The sequence below is a fragment of the Giraffa tippelskirchi genome, chromosome 7, assembly GCF_054371585.1.
Source record: "Giraffa tippelskirchi isolate mGirTip1 chromosome 7, T2T-mGirTip1v1.2.pri, whole genome shotgun sequence".
In the NCBI taxonomy this organism is placed as follows: Eukaryota; Metazoa; Chordata; class Mammalia; order Artiodactyla; family Giraffidae; genus Giraffa; species Giraffa tippelskirchi.
In genome coordinates this window covers 121,327,199-121,341,165 of record NC_137281.1, presented here as the reverse complement: position 1 = coordinate 121,341,165, position 13,967 = coordinate 121,327,199, and the positions used below count along the sequence as shown (strand labels likewise).

At 37.8% G+C, this 13,967-nt stretch overlaps 1 protein-coding gene across 50 annotated transcripts in view; it reads right to left on the bottom strand.

Annotated features, from left to right (window-relative positions):
• The window catches only part of GABPB1 (GA binding protein transcription factor subunit beta 1), a 63,185-nt gene that overhangs the window by 31,342 nt on the left and 17,876 nt on the right, over window positions 1-13,967 (bottom strand). For 7 of the 50 annotated variants that reach the window (XR_014059118.1, XM_081508341.1, XM_081508320.1 and 4 more), the window contains exon 1: window positions 7,578-7,731. The exons of the other annotated variants lie outside the window; for them this stretch is intronic. The gene's annotated coding sequence lies outside the window, so the exon portion shown is untranslated. Of the gene's footprint in view, window positions 1-7,577; window positions 7,732-13,967 lie in introns of those variants that run through there. 50 annotated transcript variants of the gene reach the window in all.

Here is a 13,967-nt window from a genome sequence, read left to right as displayed (position 1 = left end):
AACATAGAAATACCAAACAGAAAGAGTAACCAGGAATAGATGTTAATACTGGGAGGCTCACACAATGACTAGGTGAGATGCTTATGTCCAAAACAGGCATTTGTCACTAGACAGGAAAGAATTTCTTATAGCTGTTCAATTTGTAAGATAACAATTAATTCATAATATATCCTATGTGAAGAATAAGAAAAACAACCATATGCTCTTGTGGGTTTTATGTGGGGGATTTTATATGCCTTTTTGTGACACAACAATTACACCCTTGAATTTCTGATATTCTTTTCTTTTTCCTCCCATTCTCTCATTCACACCCTGCTGTAGTCACCAGAACCCAAAATATTCCTTTATCCCACTAAAAATAATAAAATCAAAAGAGGTTATTGTTCTTCAATGAAGACTTTTTCCTAGGGAATTTGTACCAGCTGGATGTAAATTAACATCACATTCACTAGGCAAAGAATCTACAATAATGTCCTACACTAAAGGCAGGATAAGGTAAAAAAGATAGACCCCTGTTCTACAGAAGTACAGCAAAATCTAAACTGGCCATCCTAACAAAGAGAGTAATGGATGACCAAAATTTCACATTAACCTGCTTTTACAGTGAAATAAGTCTTTCCCCCCAAAATGCATTTCAAAATATGTCTTACATAGTAATAATTTTAATTTGCATTCATTCAGCACACATACTGCCTGATGGATCCTTTGGATATATGAAGGCATTTTAGGGATAACTTGGGAGGAAGGATGGGATGAATACTTAACCTGCATTTAAAGGGCAAGTGTCAGGGATACGAGAGGTCCAGCAATGCAGGGAACAATCCAGTATGGCAAAGAACTGTCACATGTTGGTTGACTTTCAAAGGTCCCACTGAATATATCTAAAACTAGAATTAACACATGCTAGTAAAGTAATGCTTAAAATTCTCTAAGCCAGGCTTCAGTAATACATGAACTGTGAACTTCCAGATGTTCAAGTTGGTTTTAGAAAAGGCAGAGGAACCAGAGATCAAATTGCCAACATCTGCTGGATCACTGAAAAAGCAAGAAAGTTCCATAAAAACATCTATTTCTGCTTTATTGACTATGCCAAAGCCTTTGACTGTGTGGATCACAATAAACTGTGAAAAATTCTGAAAGAGATGGGAATACCAGACTATCTGACCTGTCTCTTGAAAAACCTGTATGCAGGTCAGGAAGCAACAGTTAGAATTGGACATGGAACAACAGACTGGTTCCAAATAGGAAAAGGAGTATGTCAAGGCTGTATATTGTCACCCTGCTTATTTAACTTATATGCAGAGTACATCATGAGAAACGATGGGCTGGAGGAAGCACAAGCTGGAATCAAGACTGCCAGGAGAAATATCAATAAGCTCAGATATGCAGATGACACGACCCTTATGGCAGAGAGTGAAGAAGAACTAAAGAGCCTCTTGATGAAAGTGAAAGAGGAGAGTGAAAAAGTTGGCTTAGAGCTCAACATTCAGAAAACTAAGATTATGGCATCTGGTCCCATCACTTCATGGCAAGTAGATGGAAAAATAGAGACAGACTTTATTTTTGGGGGCTCCAAAAAAACTGCAGATGATGACTGCAGCCTGATATGAAAAGATGCTTGCTCCTTGGAAGAAAAGTTATGACCAACCTAGACAGCATATTAAAAAGCAGAGACATTATTTTACCAACAAAGGTCCATCTAGTCAAAGCTGTGGTTTTTCCAGTAGTCATACATGGATGTGAGAGTTAGACTATAAAGAAAGCTAAGCGCCAAAGAATTAATGCTTTTGAACTGTGGTGTTGGAGAAGACTCTCGAGAGTCCCTTGGACTGCAAGGAGATCCAACCAGTCCATCCTAAAAGAGATCAGTCCTGGGTATTCATTGGAAGGTCTGATGTTGAAGCTGAAACTCCAATACTTTGGCCACCTCATGCAAAGAGCTGTCTCACTGGAAAAGACCTTGATGCTGGGAAAGATTGAAAGCAGGAGGAGAAGGGTACAACAGAGGATGAGATGGTTGGATGGCATCACCAACTCAACGGACATGGGTTTGGGTGGACTCAGGGAGTTAGTGATGGACAGGGAGGCCTGGCGTGCTGCGGTTCATGGGGTCGCAAAGAGTCGGACACGACTGAGCAACTGTACTGAACTAAACTGAATAAGTAAACAAAATGCATTTTCCCACAGTATTAATGTATCCCAAATTTTCTAGAATGCAACAATTCATCTCTTTCATTCAGAACTTTACTAAGAGTTTTTCACCATTTTGGAAAATCATGTCACCAATGCCAATACCACTTGGGTACCTGAATCGCCAATATAATACTATATTGTAACCAGCTTTCACAGTTATCACATTCATAGTGATTCTATGTACAGGTACAAGAATTTCACTACCTTCTGCTTCATCTAGTGTAATCTGCTCCAGTACTTAACTGAAATACACATATTATTATAAATTGCTTTCCTTCTACTTTCCTTTATATTGAAATTAGGGCAATACAATGATTTTTAAATTGTACAGATAATATTAACTATAGCTTTCATTTCAAGCTAGGAGAGTGGGCAAAACAAAATATTTATTATAAAAGCAAAAGTAATGAATATAATAATATTGAAAAATCAACAGAAGAATATACATGTGAGATCAAGTAAGACCAAAATCAAAGATGCTCTAATTTTCTTGTCAAGATAGTAAAAGTTAAGATGATAAAAATACTAAACTATAGCAATTTCACTCCTATTTCTCATCAGACAGGAACCATGAACACCACAGTAGAACAATTCCAACCCTTAAAGGAACTCAATTTTGTTAGGACAACAAAATAGACCAAGGGGACCATAGCTCCACATTGAGCCATCGGTTTACTTACTTCATTATCTATGTATTAAATCCTCAGAGATAAAGAGTTAGATTTATATAAAATCACTTAAAGACTTAGCAGAAAAGATTGCTTTTTTGCTTTGGCAAAGTGGCAAATATCTTTCCCACAAGAAAATGGAGACACCTAATTCAATTCAATAAATTTTAATGAAGGTTTAAAATATTTACTGAAAATATATTACGTGTATGGTACTGAATGCCATTTAGTTTAATACTCTCTTCTTGAGAAGAAAACAAAACAAAACCCACTGCAAAAAATTCCTTCTTGAATTTCTTTACTACTTCTAAAACAGCTTATCATAATCTGATATAAACCATTTTTAAACTCCAATTAAAATGTATGTTAATAACGTCTATAGAGGAACTTCAAAATGTCTATCAACAAGCTACTTTTGCTGAAAAGTACCTGATGAGAGGGCCACCTAGTGGTAACAGGAATTACTACCAGTAATTAATTTGAAAAAAGTCTATTTTGTTTTGAATTTCTGTAATTCATAGTTCAGCAGTAGCCACTTTCCAGTAGGACTGGAACAGGTAAGTTTTCATTCCAAACCCAAGACTGGCAATGTCAAAGAATATTCAAGCTACCACACAATTGCACTCATCTCACACACTAGCAAAGTAATGCTCAAAATTCTACAAGCTAGACTTCAACAGTACGTGAACCAAGAACTTCCAGACGTACAAGCTGGATTTAGAAAAGGCACAGGAACCAGCAATCAAATTGCCAATATCCACTGGATCATAGAAAAAGCAAGAGAATTTGAAAAACATCTATTTCTGCTTCATTGACTACACTAAAGCCCTTGACTGTGAGGATCACAACAAACTGGAATATTCTTCAAGAGACAGGAATGCCAGACCACCTTACCTGCCACCTGAGAAACCTGTATGCAGGTCAAGAAGTAACAGTTAGAACCAGACATGGAACAATAGACTGGTTCTAAATTGGGAAAGGAGTACATCAAGGCTGTATATTGGCACCCTGCTTATTTAACTTATATGCAGAATCAGTTCAGTTCAGTTGCTGAGTCATGTCCGACTCTTTGTGACCCCATGAACTGCAGCACGCCAGCCTCTCTGTCCATCACCAACTCCCGGAGTCTACCCAAACCCATGTCCATCGAGTCAGTGATGCCATCCAACCATCTCATCCTCTGTCGTCCCCTTCCCCTCCTGCCCCCAATCCCACCCAGCATTAGGGTCTTTTCCAATGAGTCAACTCTTCGCATGAGGTGGCCAAAGTATTGGAGTTTCAGCTTCAACATCAGTCCTTCCAATGAACACCCAGGATTGATCTCTTTTAGGATGGATTGATTGGATCTCCTTGCAGTCCAAGGGACTCTCAAGAGTCTTCTCCAACACCACAGTTCAAAAGCATCAATTCTGCGGCACTCAGCTTTCTTCACCGTACAACTCTCACATTCATACATTACCACTGGAAAAACCATAGCCTTGACTAGACCGACTTTTGTTGGCAAAGTAATGTCTCTGCTTTTAAATATGCTATCTAGGTTGGCCATAACATTCCTTCCAAGGAGTAAGCATCTTTTAATTTCATGGCTGCAATCACCATCAGCAGTGATTTTGGAGCCCCAAAAAATAAAGTCTGACACTGTTTCCACTGTTTCCCCATCTATTTCCCATGACGTGATGGGACCAGATGCCATGATCTTAGTTTTCTAAACGTTGAGCTTTAAGCCAACTTTTTCACTCTCCTCTTTCACTTTCATTAAGAGGCTCTTTAGTTCTTCTTCACTTTCTGCCATAAGGGTGGTGTCATCCACATATCTGAGGTTATTGATATTTCTCCCGGCAATCTTGATTCCAGCTTGTGTTTCTTCCAGCCCAGCGTTTCTCATGATGTACTCTGCATATAAGTTAAATAAGCAGGGTGACAATATACAGCCTTGACGTAAGCGAGGCGGCTGTGACCATATGCAGAATACATAACGTGAAATGCCAAGCTGGATGAAGCACAAGCTGGAATCAAGACTGCCGGGAGAAATATCAATAACCTCAGATATGCAGATGACATCACCCTTATGGCAGAAAGCGAAGAGGAACTAAAGAGCCTCTTGATGAAAGTGAAAGAGGAGAGTGAAAAAGTTGGCTTAAAACTCAACATTCAAAAAACGAATATCATAGCATCCGGTCCCATCACTTCATGGCAAGCAGATGGGGAAACAATGGAAACTGTGACAGATTATTTTCCTGGCCTTCAAAATCACTGCAGATGGTGACTGCTGCCATGAAATTAAAAGAAGCTTGCTCCTTGGAGGAAAAGCTATGAACAACCTAGACAGCATAGTAAAAACCTGAGACATTACTTTGCCAACAATGTCCGTCTAGTCAAAATTATGGTTTTTCCAGTAGTCATGTATGGATGTGAGAGTTGGACCATAAAGAAGGCTGAGTGCCGAAGAATTAATGCTTTTAAACTGTGATGTGGAGAAGACTCTTAAGAGTCCCTTGGACTGCAAGGAGATCAAACCAGTCCATCCTAAAGGAAATCAGTCCTGAATATTCATTGGAAGGACTGATGCTGAAGCTGAAACTCCAATACTTTGGCCACCTGATGTGAAGAATTGACTCATTTGAAAAGACCCTGATGCTAGGAAAAATTGAAGGCAGGAAGAGAAGGGGATGACAGAAGATGAGATGGTTCAATGGCATCACTGACTTAATGGACACGGAGTCTGAGCAAGCTCCAGGAGTTGGTGATGGACAGGGAAGCCTGGCGTGCTGCAATCCATGGGGTTGCAAAGAGTCGGAAACCACTGAGTGACTGAACTGAACTGAATTCATTGTTCAAAAAGCTATTGTGAGAATTACAGCATATACTGGACATAAAAACTCTCTATAAAACTGAAGTATTAGTTCCATGGGGACTGTTAACACTCAAAAAAGAAAATGTATTAAAACACTTAGAAAATGTAAGCCTACTATAATATACTTAATAATAAACTTTGTCTCATTCAAAATTTTAGAATAAAATTTGCAATATCACCCCCATGTTCAATGAGTACAATTATAAACCCAATAAAATTCTTCTAGTTTTTCATCAAGAAATTTAACACTATGTATACATCTAAAGTTTTTAAAATGTTCACACTTTGACCTAGTAATTCCACTCATAGAAATCACAAGAAAACTATTTGAAATATCAATGTATATATAGTACTGTTATTTAAAATAGGAAAAAAGTGAAATGCCTTACTACAAACAATGGTTAAATTAATATAGATCATAAAGGAATACTGCAGTCATATTTTTTTTACTTTTATGGATAATTTTGAGCATATATAAAAATAGACACAATAGTATAATAAAATTCCACACAACCACCACGGAGCTTAAACACAGATTTTGCCCAGCCCATTTCCCACCCACACTCATAAATACAAGATACTGTAATAGAAGAAAACAAATCTGAATCCATATTGGATCTGTTTCTTTTACCTTAACCTCTGTATTCTATTGCTTTTGCTACAAGTTAAGAATATTGCCTATAGGGACTTCCCTGGCAGTCCAGTGGTTAGGACCTCTGCACTTCCACTGCAAGTGGCATGGGTTCGATCCCTGGTCAGGGAACTCAGGTCCCACATGCCTTACAACGTAGCAAAAAAAAGAAAAATATACAGGATAGCCCATTCTCAAGGCTCTGACCTTTAAAGGTGTAACAGTTTTCTATTCAAATAGAGACAAAAAAAATGCAGAATATATTAATAGCTCTTTTCCTCACCTTTGGGTATCTATACACAATATTCTACCATAGTGTTGTAGGTCAATTATACTTCAAAAACAAACTCAAGGAAACAGATTTGTTGTAACTGGAGGTAGGGGGTGAGGAGAGGGGGGTTGGATGAAAATAATCAAAAGGTACACACTTCTAGTTATAAGAAGTTATAAGTAAGTACTGGGGTGTAATGTGCAACATGATTAATATAATTAACACAGCTGTGTGTGGGTGCTTAGTTGCTCAGTCGTGTTCAACTCTTGCGATCCGATTAAGACTGTAGCCACCAGGCTCCTAGGTCCATGGGATTCTCCAGGCAAGAATACTGCAGTGGGTTGCCATTTCCTTCTCCAACACTGTTGTATGTTATATATAAAAGTTATTAATGGAATAAATCCTAAGAGTTCTCACCACAAAGTTTTTTATCTATATGAGATGGTGGATGTTCACTAAATTTACTGCGGTAATCACTTCATGATGTATGTAAGTCAGATCATTATGCTGTACACCTTACAATTTATACAATGCAGTATATCAATTATATCTTAATAAAACTGGAAAAAATAAATACATATATAAACATGTATATGTTTAAATATATATATATATGGAATTCTTTTAGAAAAACTGCATGTGATGAATTTTCCATTATGACACTGGATAGACTTTCCTTCTAGAAACTATAGGAAGATATAGCCTTGGTCCTTGTAAGACTTCACAGACTGATTTGGGGATGAAACACCCATAGATTCTACTTTGGACTCTACTTCATCTTTGCAACTCACTGTCCCTTTACCTCATTCAACTACTAGTCTCTTTTAAATTACACGTATTTATCCCAGAAAGAGACTGAGGCTTGAAAATGAGTATGAACATAGAATGGAGATAAGGCTAGAACTCTATTAGATCTGGACCAGTACACAGTTTTGAATTAACCAGGAAAGCATAACTTACCTGTTTACTATAAAGTGAAAACAACCAACTGCTGGCTGTTGTAAGGCACAAGAGTGAACCATCAATATCCAACAATAAGAATGCATACACTTTGATCTTTTCTTTCCAAGATTTCTATTTCCTTCCTTCCTCTCCACTACCTCTACTCTTGTACACTCACAGCCTCATACTTCAAACATCACAATAGCCTCTTAGCTGACCTAACTCTGGTTTCTCCATCCTGCTGCCAGGCAATCTCCCTAAAATACAATTTCATTCAATTTAAATATTTCTATATGTGAGTCTCTGGGGGGCTTCCGTCAATACAGGAGACACAAGAGACTCGGGTTCCAATTCCTGGATCGGGAAGATCCCCTGGAGTTAGCAAATGGCAACACGTTCCAGTATTCCTGCCTGGAAAATGCCATGGACAAAAGAGTCTAGCAGGCTCAGTCCATGGGGTTGCAAAGAGTCAGATACAACTTAGCAACTAAACACACAAACATATGTTGAGTCTCTACCCTCAAAGAATTCATCATCTAGTAGAAAAGACATACATTTCATGACCTCTTTCTCTAAAATTCTCATCAGTACAATCATTTTGAAGCACAATTCATCATTATCTAGTCGAGCTGAAGAAGCACCTACCCACTGATTCAGGGATTCCACTGCTAGGAAGCTAGCCTATTTCCTTGTCTACTCTACAGCATGTGTACAAAGAGAGCAACATGTATGAGAATGTGTATAGAAATACTTTTTGTAATAGAAAAAAAGAAAAGAAACTACAAGCGATTTAAGCATCAACAGAAAAATATTTTAAAAGTTTTTATTACAAAAATTTTCAAATATATAAAAGTATATGTATATATGTGTGTGTGTGTGTGTACACAAACACACCTACCCATGTGCCCATCACCCACATTCCAAATTAAAAGTTGGCCATCTTGCTTCATCCTGCTCCCTTCTAAAAAAAAAATGTACTTTAAAGCTGACAAACACTACATCTGGTTGTTACACCTCTAAATTAGTTTTGGTGCTGGTTTAGTCGCTAAGTCGTGTCCAACTCTTGGCGATCTCATGGACAATAGCCTGCCAGACTCCTCTGTCCATGGGATTTTCCAGGCAAGAATACTGATGTGTTGCCATTTCCTTCTCCAAAATTAGTTTTATTCTAAGTAAATTCATGCATCCCCATGTTCACTGCAGCATTGTTTACAACAGCTAGGACATGGAAGCAAACTAAATATCCATCAAGAGAAAGCATAACGATATTGTGTGTGTGTCAAGTTTTATCATATTACTTCAAGACCAACCAGAACTCGGTGGATTTCCTTTGGCTCCACGTGAATATTCAATTACCAACGAACATTTTGACTAACACTTTTAGCATCCATTAATGATCCTGGCCCAAGTCAATTATTCCATAGCAGGTTGTAACAAATTGTGATTTCCAATTCTATAATTCTTTCTATCTATATTTATTATCTGACATTCCTCATTAACTATAATATAGTTTCTACTAAAAAGGTAGTTCAAATGTTTACTGATTTTCAGAGTAAAGAACAGGTATAAATGCCATTTCCATTTATTCTGGGTTTTTTTTTGTTTGTTTCTATACATTACTCTCCTTATTCTTTTTTACTTCAACCTGTCTCAGTTTTGGCCAAGAGCTTCTTCATGTTGGCTTTTGTGTCTGTGAAAGTTTTCCCACTTCTGGCAAAACATGTTCCAGTTGCACTTTGTATGTTTCCCGCCACAATCCTGGAATCAGTCATTTCTTGAGGAGCTCTGGATCCTAAGTAGAAGTATTTAAAGACCAAAACTGGAGCAAAAGCAGTCCTCATTTTTACCAAAGGGACACACTTTTTCTAGGTCTTTTCAATGGACAGAGCTAAGAAAGAAATATATATTTAGGTAGAATTAAGAAATAAATATTTTAAATCATAAATTCATACTGACATTTATAATTCAAGTTAATACTGTCAGGATTTTTTGCTATCTATTGCCTCCTAATATATAAACATAAAGGGCTTCCCAGGTGGCTCAGCAGTAAAGAATCTGCCTGCCAATACAGGAACCGCAGGCTCAGTCCCTGGGTCAGGAAGATCCCCTGGAAAAGGAAATGACAACCCACTACAATATTCTTGCCAGGATAACCCATGGACAGAGTAACCTGGCAGACTATAATCCATGGAGTCACAAGTCAGACACAACTGAAGTGACTGAGCAGGCACACACATAAGCATAAAACTTATGGATTTTACCCTACAATACATATCAAATGCTGTCAAAATAAAAGTATCAATAATTCATAGGCATACATCCAGAGAAAACCATGATGTGAAACAATACACACATAATAGATTACTCAGTCATAAAAAAAGGATTGAAATAATGCCATATGCAACAACATGGATGGACCCAGACATTATGTAGAGTGAAGTAAATCAGACAGAAAAAGACAAATATCATGTGATATCACTTATACGTGGAATCTGAAAAAAAAAAAGGTATAAATCAAATCCTGTTTTACAGAAGCATAGTACTCAGCAATGTGAAAATACTATTTTATTTTTACTTTAAAAAAATGAGTAATCTTTTACCCTGTAGCAATCAAGTCAAAATTTCAACCTACAGTTTAAGTTCGTGTATCAACTACTTCAACCTCATACATTCATTTCATCCAGTTTTCTAACCTTTCACTTAATAACCTCCAACAGTCATCAGAATCTAATAGTTCTTCCTCATTCCATACAAGCCCACCTTATTCCAGACCTCATGATATTTCCCATTTGCAATGGTCACGACCCTTTTCTCCAAATCCCAGATTTCAACCAACCCATTTCTAACATTCCTCTTCCCCAATAAGCTTTTTCTTAAATGAGCTAACTCCTCGACAATTCTACTTTTCCATTTTTATCAGCAATTTACGCCATAATTGACTTCCCTTGTGGCTCAGCCAGTAAGCAGTCTACCTGCAATGCAGGAGACCCAGGTTTGATCCCTGGGTTGGGAAGATCCCCTGGAGAAGGAAATAGCAACCCACTCTAGTATTCTTGCCTGGAAAATCCCATGGACAGAGGAGTCTGACAGGCTACAGTTCATGGGATCACAAAGAGTTGGACACGACTGAGCGACTTCACTTCACTTCACTTCTTCATGCCATAATCTGTACATTTCCTCTTCGTTCATTAAACATTTACTTAGCATACACTATCTTCCACCAGAAAGGCGAACAAAAACTGACAAGTCCCTAACCCCACAGAGCTTGTGTAGTTGAGAGCCTGGCAATTAATCAATCAATCAACCAGTTAAAGTAGTAGTAGTGATTGATAATTGCTATGAAGAAAATATAAGGCAGGGTAAGAAAATGGACAGTACTGGATTAGGGACAGAGAATTGCCATTTAAGAAAAGTCTAAGGACAGGCCTCCTTGAGGAGGTGACATCTGAGTAGAGACACAAATGAAGGAAGAGGCAAAGCAAGGAAGGATCCCAGAGAAAAGCACCATGATGGATAGAACAATCTTTTAGTTGCTCAACATCTAGGGATTTCTCCTCATGAATCTTGAAAGGCAGAAATCTCTACCTATTACTGAAGCTAGATAACTTGCTTTCCCAGCTTTCCTTGCAACTGGGATACAGTCATATGATCTCCTCTCCAAAAGAGAAGTATCAAAGCTGGAATTTAACTTAGATGATAGTGCCATTAAAAAAGCAGGAACTACACAGAATCCATTATGACAAGAGCAGCAGCAGATTCCAATGACAGTAACGATAGCAGTTTCTTTCTGTGATGTATTCCTTTCCCACAAAATTCACCAGAGGTGGTTTCTGGTGCTTAAAGCTAAGAATTCTGACTGTTCCTGATGATCCAGAGAGAGGCAAAAGTTCACTCGAGCTTTTCTATAAGACGTTACATGAAAGCCCAAATGAACTTTTTAGCCAACCCAATATGAGGGCTCTGAGATAAAAGTAGAAGAGCAGGATATGCAATCACAATGGTATGAATGGGCCACTTCAGGTAGGGCCTTATAGGCACTACTAAGGAGTCTTGACTGTATTCAGTTTACTAGGAAGATGTTAGAAAGTTTTAAACTTAAGGGTTGTAATGTGATTGAATTAGTTTTTTTAAAAAACTACATATGCACGGATGTGAGAGTTGGACCATAAAGAAGGCTGAGAGTCAAAGAATTCGAACTGTGGTGCTGGAGAAGACTCCTGAGAGACCTTTGGAGAGCAAGGAGATGAAACCAGTCAATCCTAATGGAAATCAACCCTGGATATTCATTGGAAGGATTGATGCTGAAGCTCCAATGCTTTGGCCACCTGACTGATGTGAAGACCCAACTCACTGGAAAAGACACTGATGACTGGCAAAACGAAGGCAGGAGAAGGGGTCAACAGAGGAGGAGATGGTTAGATGGCATCATCAACTCAATGCACATGAGTTTGAGCAGACTCCAGGAGATAGTGAAGGACAGGGAACCCTGGCGTGTTGCAGTCCATGGGGTCATGAAGAGACATGACTGAGTGACTGAACAACAACTCATGTTATTATGTGGGAAATATATAGAAGGTGGGAAGAACTGAGACAGAAATACTAGCTATGAAAATATTTCAGGCTGATGGTGCCGTGTGCTAGGATGATACATGTGTGATCATTTGAACATTTCTACCTTTAAGTACTATCTGCTGCTGCTGCTAAGTCGCTTCAGTTGTGTCCGACTCTGTGCGACCCCATAGACGGCAGCCCACCAGGCTCCACCGTCCCTGGGATTCTCCAGGCAAGAATACTGGAGTGGGGTGCCATTTCCTTCTCCAATGCATGAAAGTGAAAAGTGAAAGTGAAGTCGCTCAGTCGTGTCTGACTCTTAGCGACCCCATGGACTGCAGCCTACCAGGCTCCTCTGTCCATGGGATTTTCCAGGCCAAGAGTACTGGAGTGGGGTGCCATTGCCTTCTCCATTAAGTACTATCTACCTAGGTTTAAATCACTGTTCTCTGTTCAGTTTCTGTTCTTTCTTGTCTTCTTTCAGATTGATTCTTTTTTTTTAACATTCTATTTCATCTACTGATTTGGAAGTTATATCCTCTCTTTCTTTAGTGGTCCCCTAGATACCATACCATGCATTAAAGTCTAAAGTTAATCAAAATCTTTAGTTCCCCCTTCCCCCAAAACCTACAGAATTTAGAAGACCCAACCAACATTATCAATCAAATGCAATGTGTGGACTCTGGATTCCGTTTGAAGAAACTAAATGGAAATTTTTAAGTCATTCCTTCAGGGCACTGAAAAACTACTTACATGTTACCATTAATGATGGATACTTGTCACTATACATTTTTCCAAATCTACAGAATGCACACCACCAAGAATGAACCATAATGTAAACTACGGACTTTCAGTGATTATGATGTGTTAATGCAGGTTCAATTGTAACAGTGTACTACTCTGGTGGAGGACACCGGCAATGGCGGCGGTTATACATGTATGGGGAAAGATGGTGTATGAGAAACCTTTCTACTTTTCCCTCAATTTTGCCGTGAAGCTAAAACTTCTCTAAATTTAAAATAAATTAAAAAGATCATTTGGAGATTTGAAACAGTGTGTTATTAAATGTGCGTTCATATTAAATGTGTACTGATATTAAGAAACAGTGCTTAAATGTGTATTGATATTAAGATATTAATATTGATAAAAAGAAACCGTCTGGATCTGACAATGATATTTAGTTTAAGTTTATAACATTTTAGGATTAAAAACAATATATTTACAGATTAAATGATGTGATAATTGAAATTTGTTATAAATTAATTGAGGGATGTATGTGGAACCAGATTAGCCATGAGTTGATCACTGGTGAAGTTAGGTAATGAATATGTGGGGTTCATCATACTCTTTCCTTTCCTTTTGTATATTTAAGTATTTCACTTTTTTTTTTTTTAATTTACCCTCCTTCTAGACAAAGATCCCAGAATCTAGAATCCCACTCATTTCCGTTCTGCTATTGTCTTGTTTTTTTAATCCATTAGATAATTTTTATTATCTGTTCTATACAGTCCTTATTCCTTTTCATTTTCTAAATATACATCACTTTATTTTTCAGCCCTTCATACATTTCATTTTGACCATGTGGGGTTCATTCTACCTGATGTATATACTTTAAGACTGCACTAATAAGGTGCATGTAACCATTTAAATTAATGAAAAATTCAGTTCCTCAATCACACTAGCCACATTTCAAGAGTTCACCAGTCCTATGTAACCTATAACTACAATATTGAACAGCACAAAGAATATTTCTATCATCACAGAAACTTCTACTGAATGAAGCTTGTTTAAATTATCTTTAATCAATGTTGATAACAATCTGTTTTTGTTTAAAATATCTTTATTTCCACCATCATT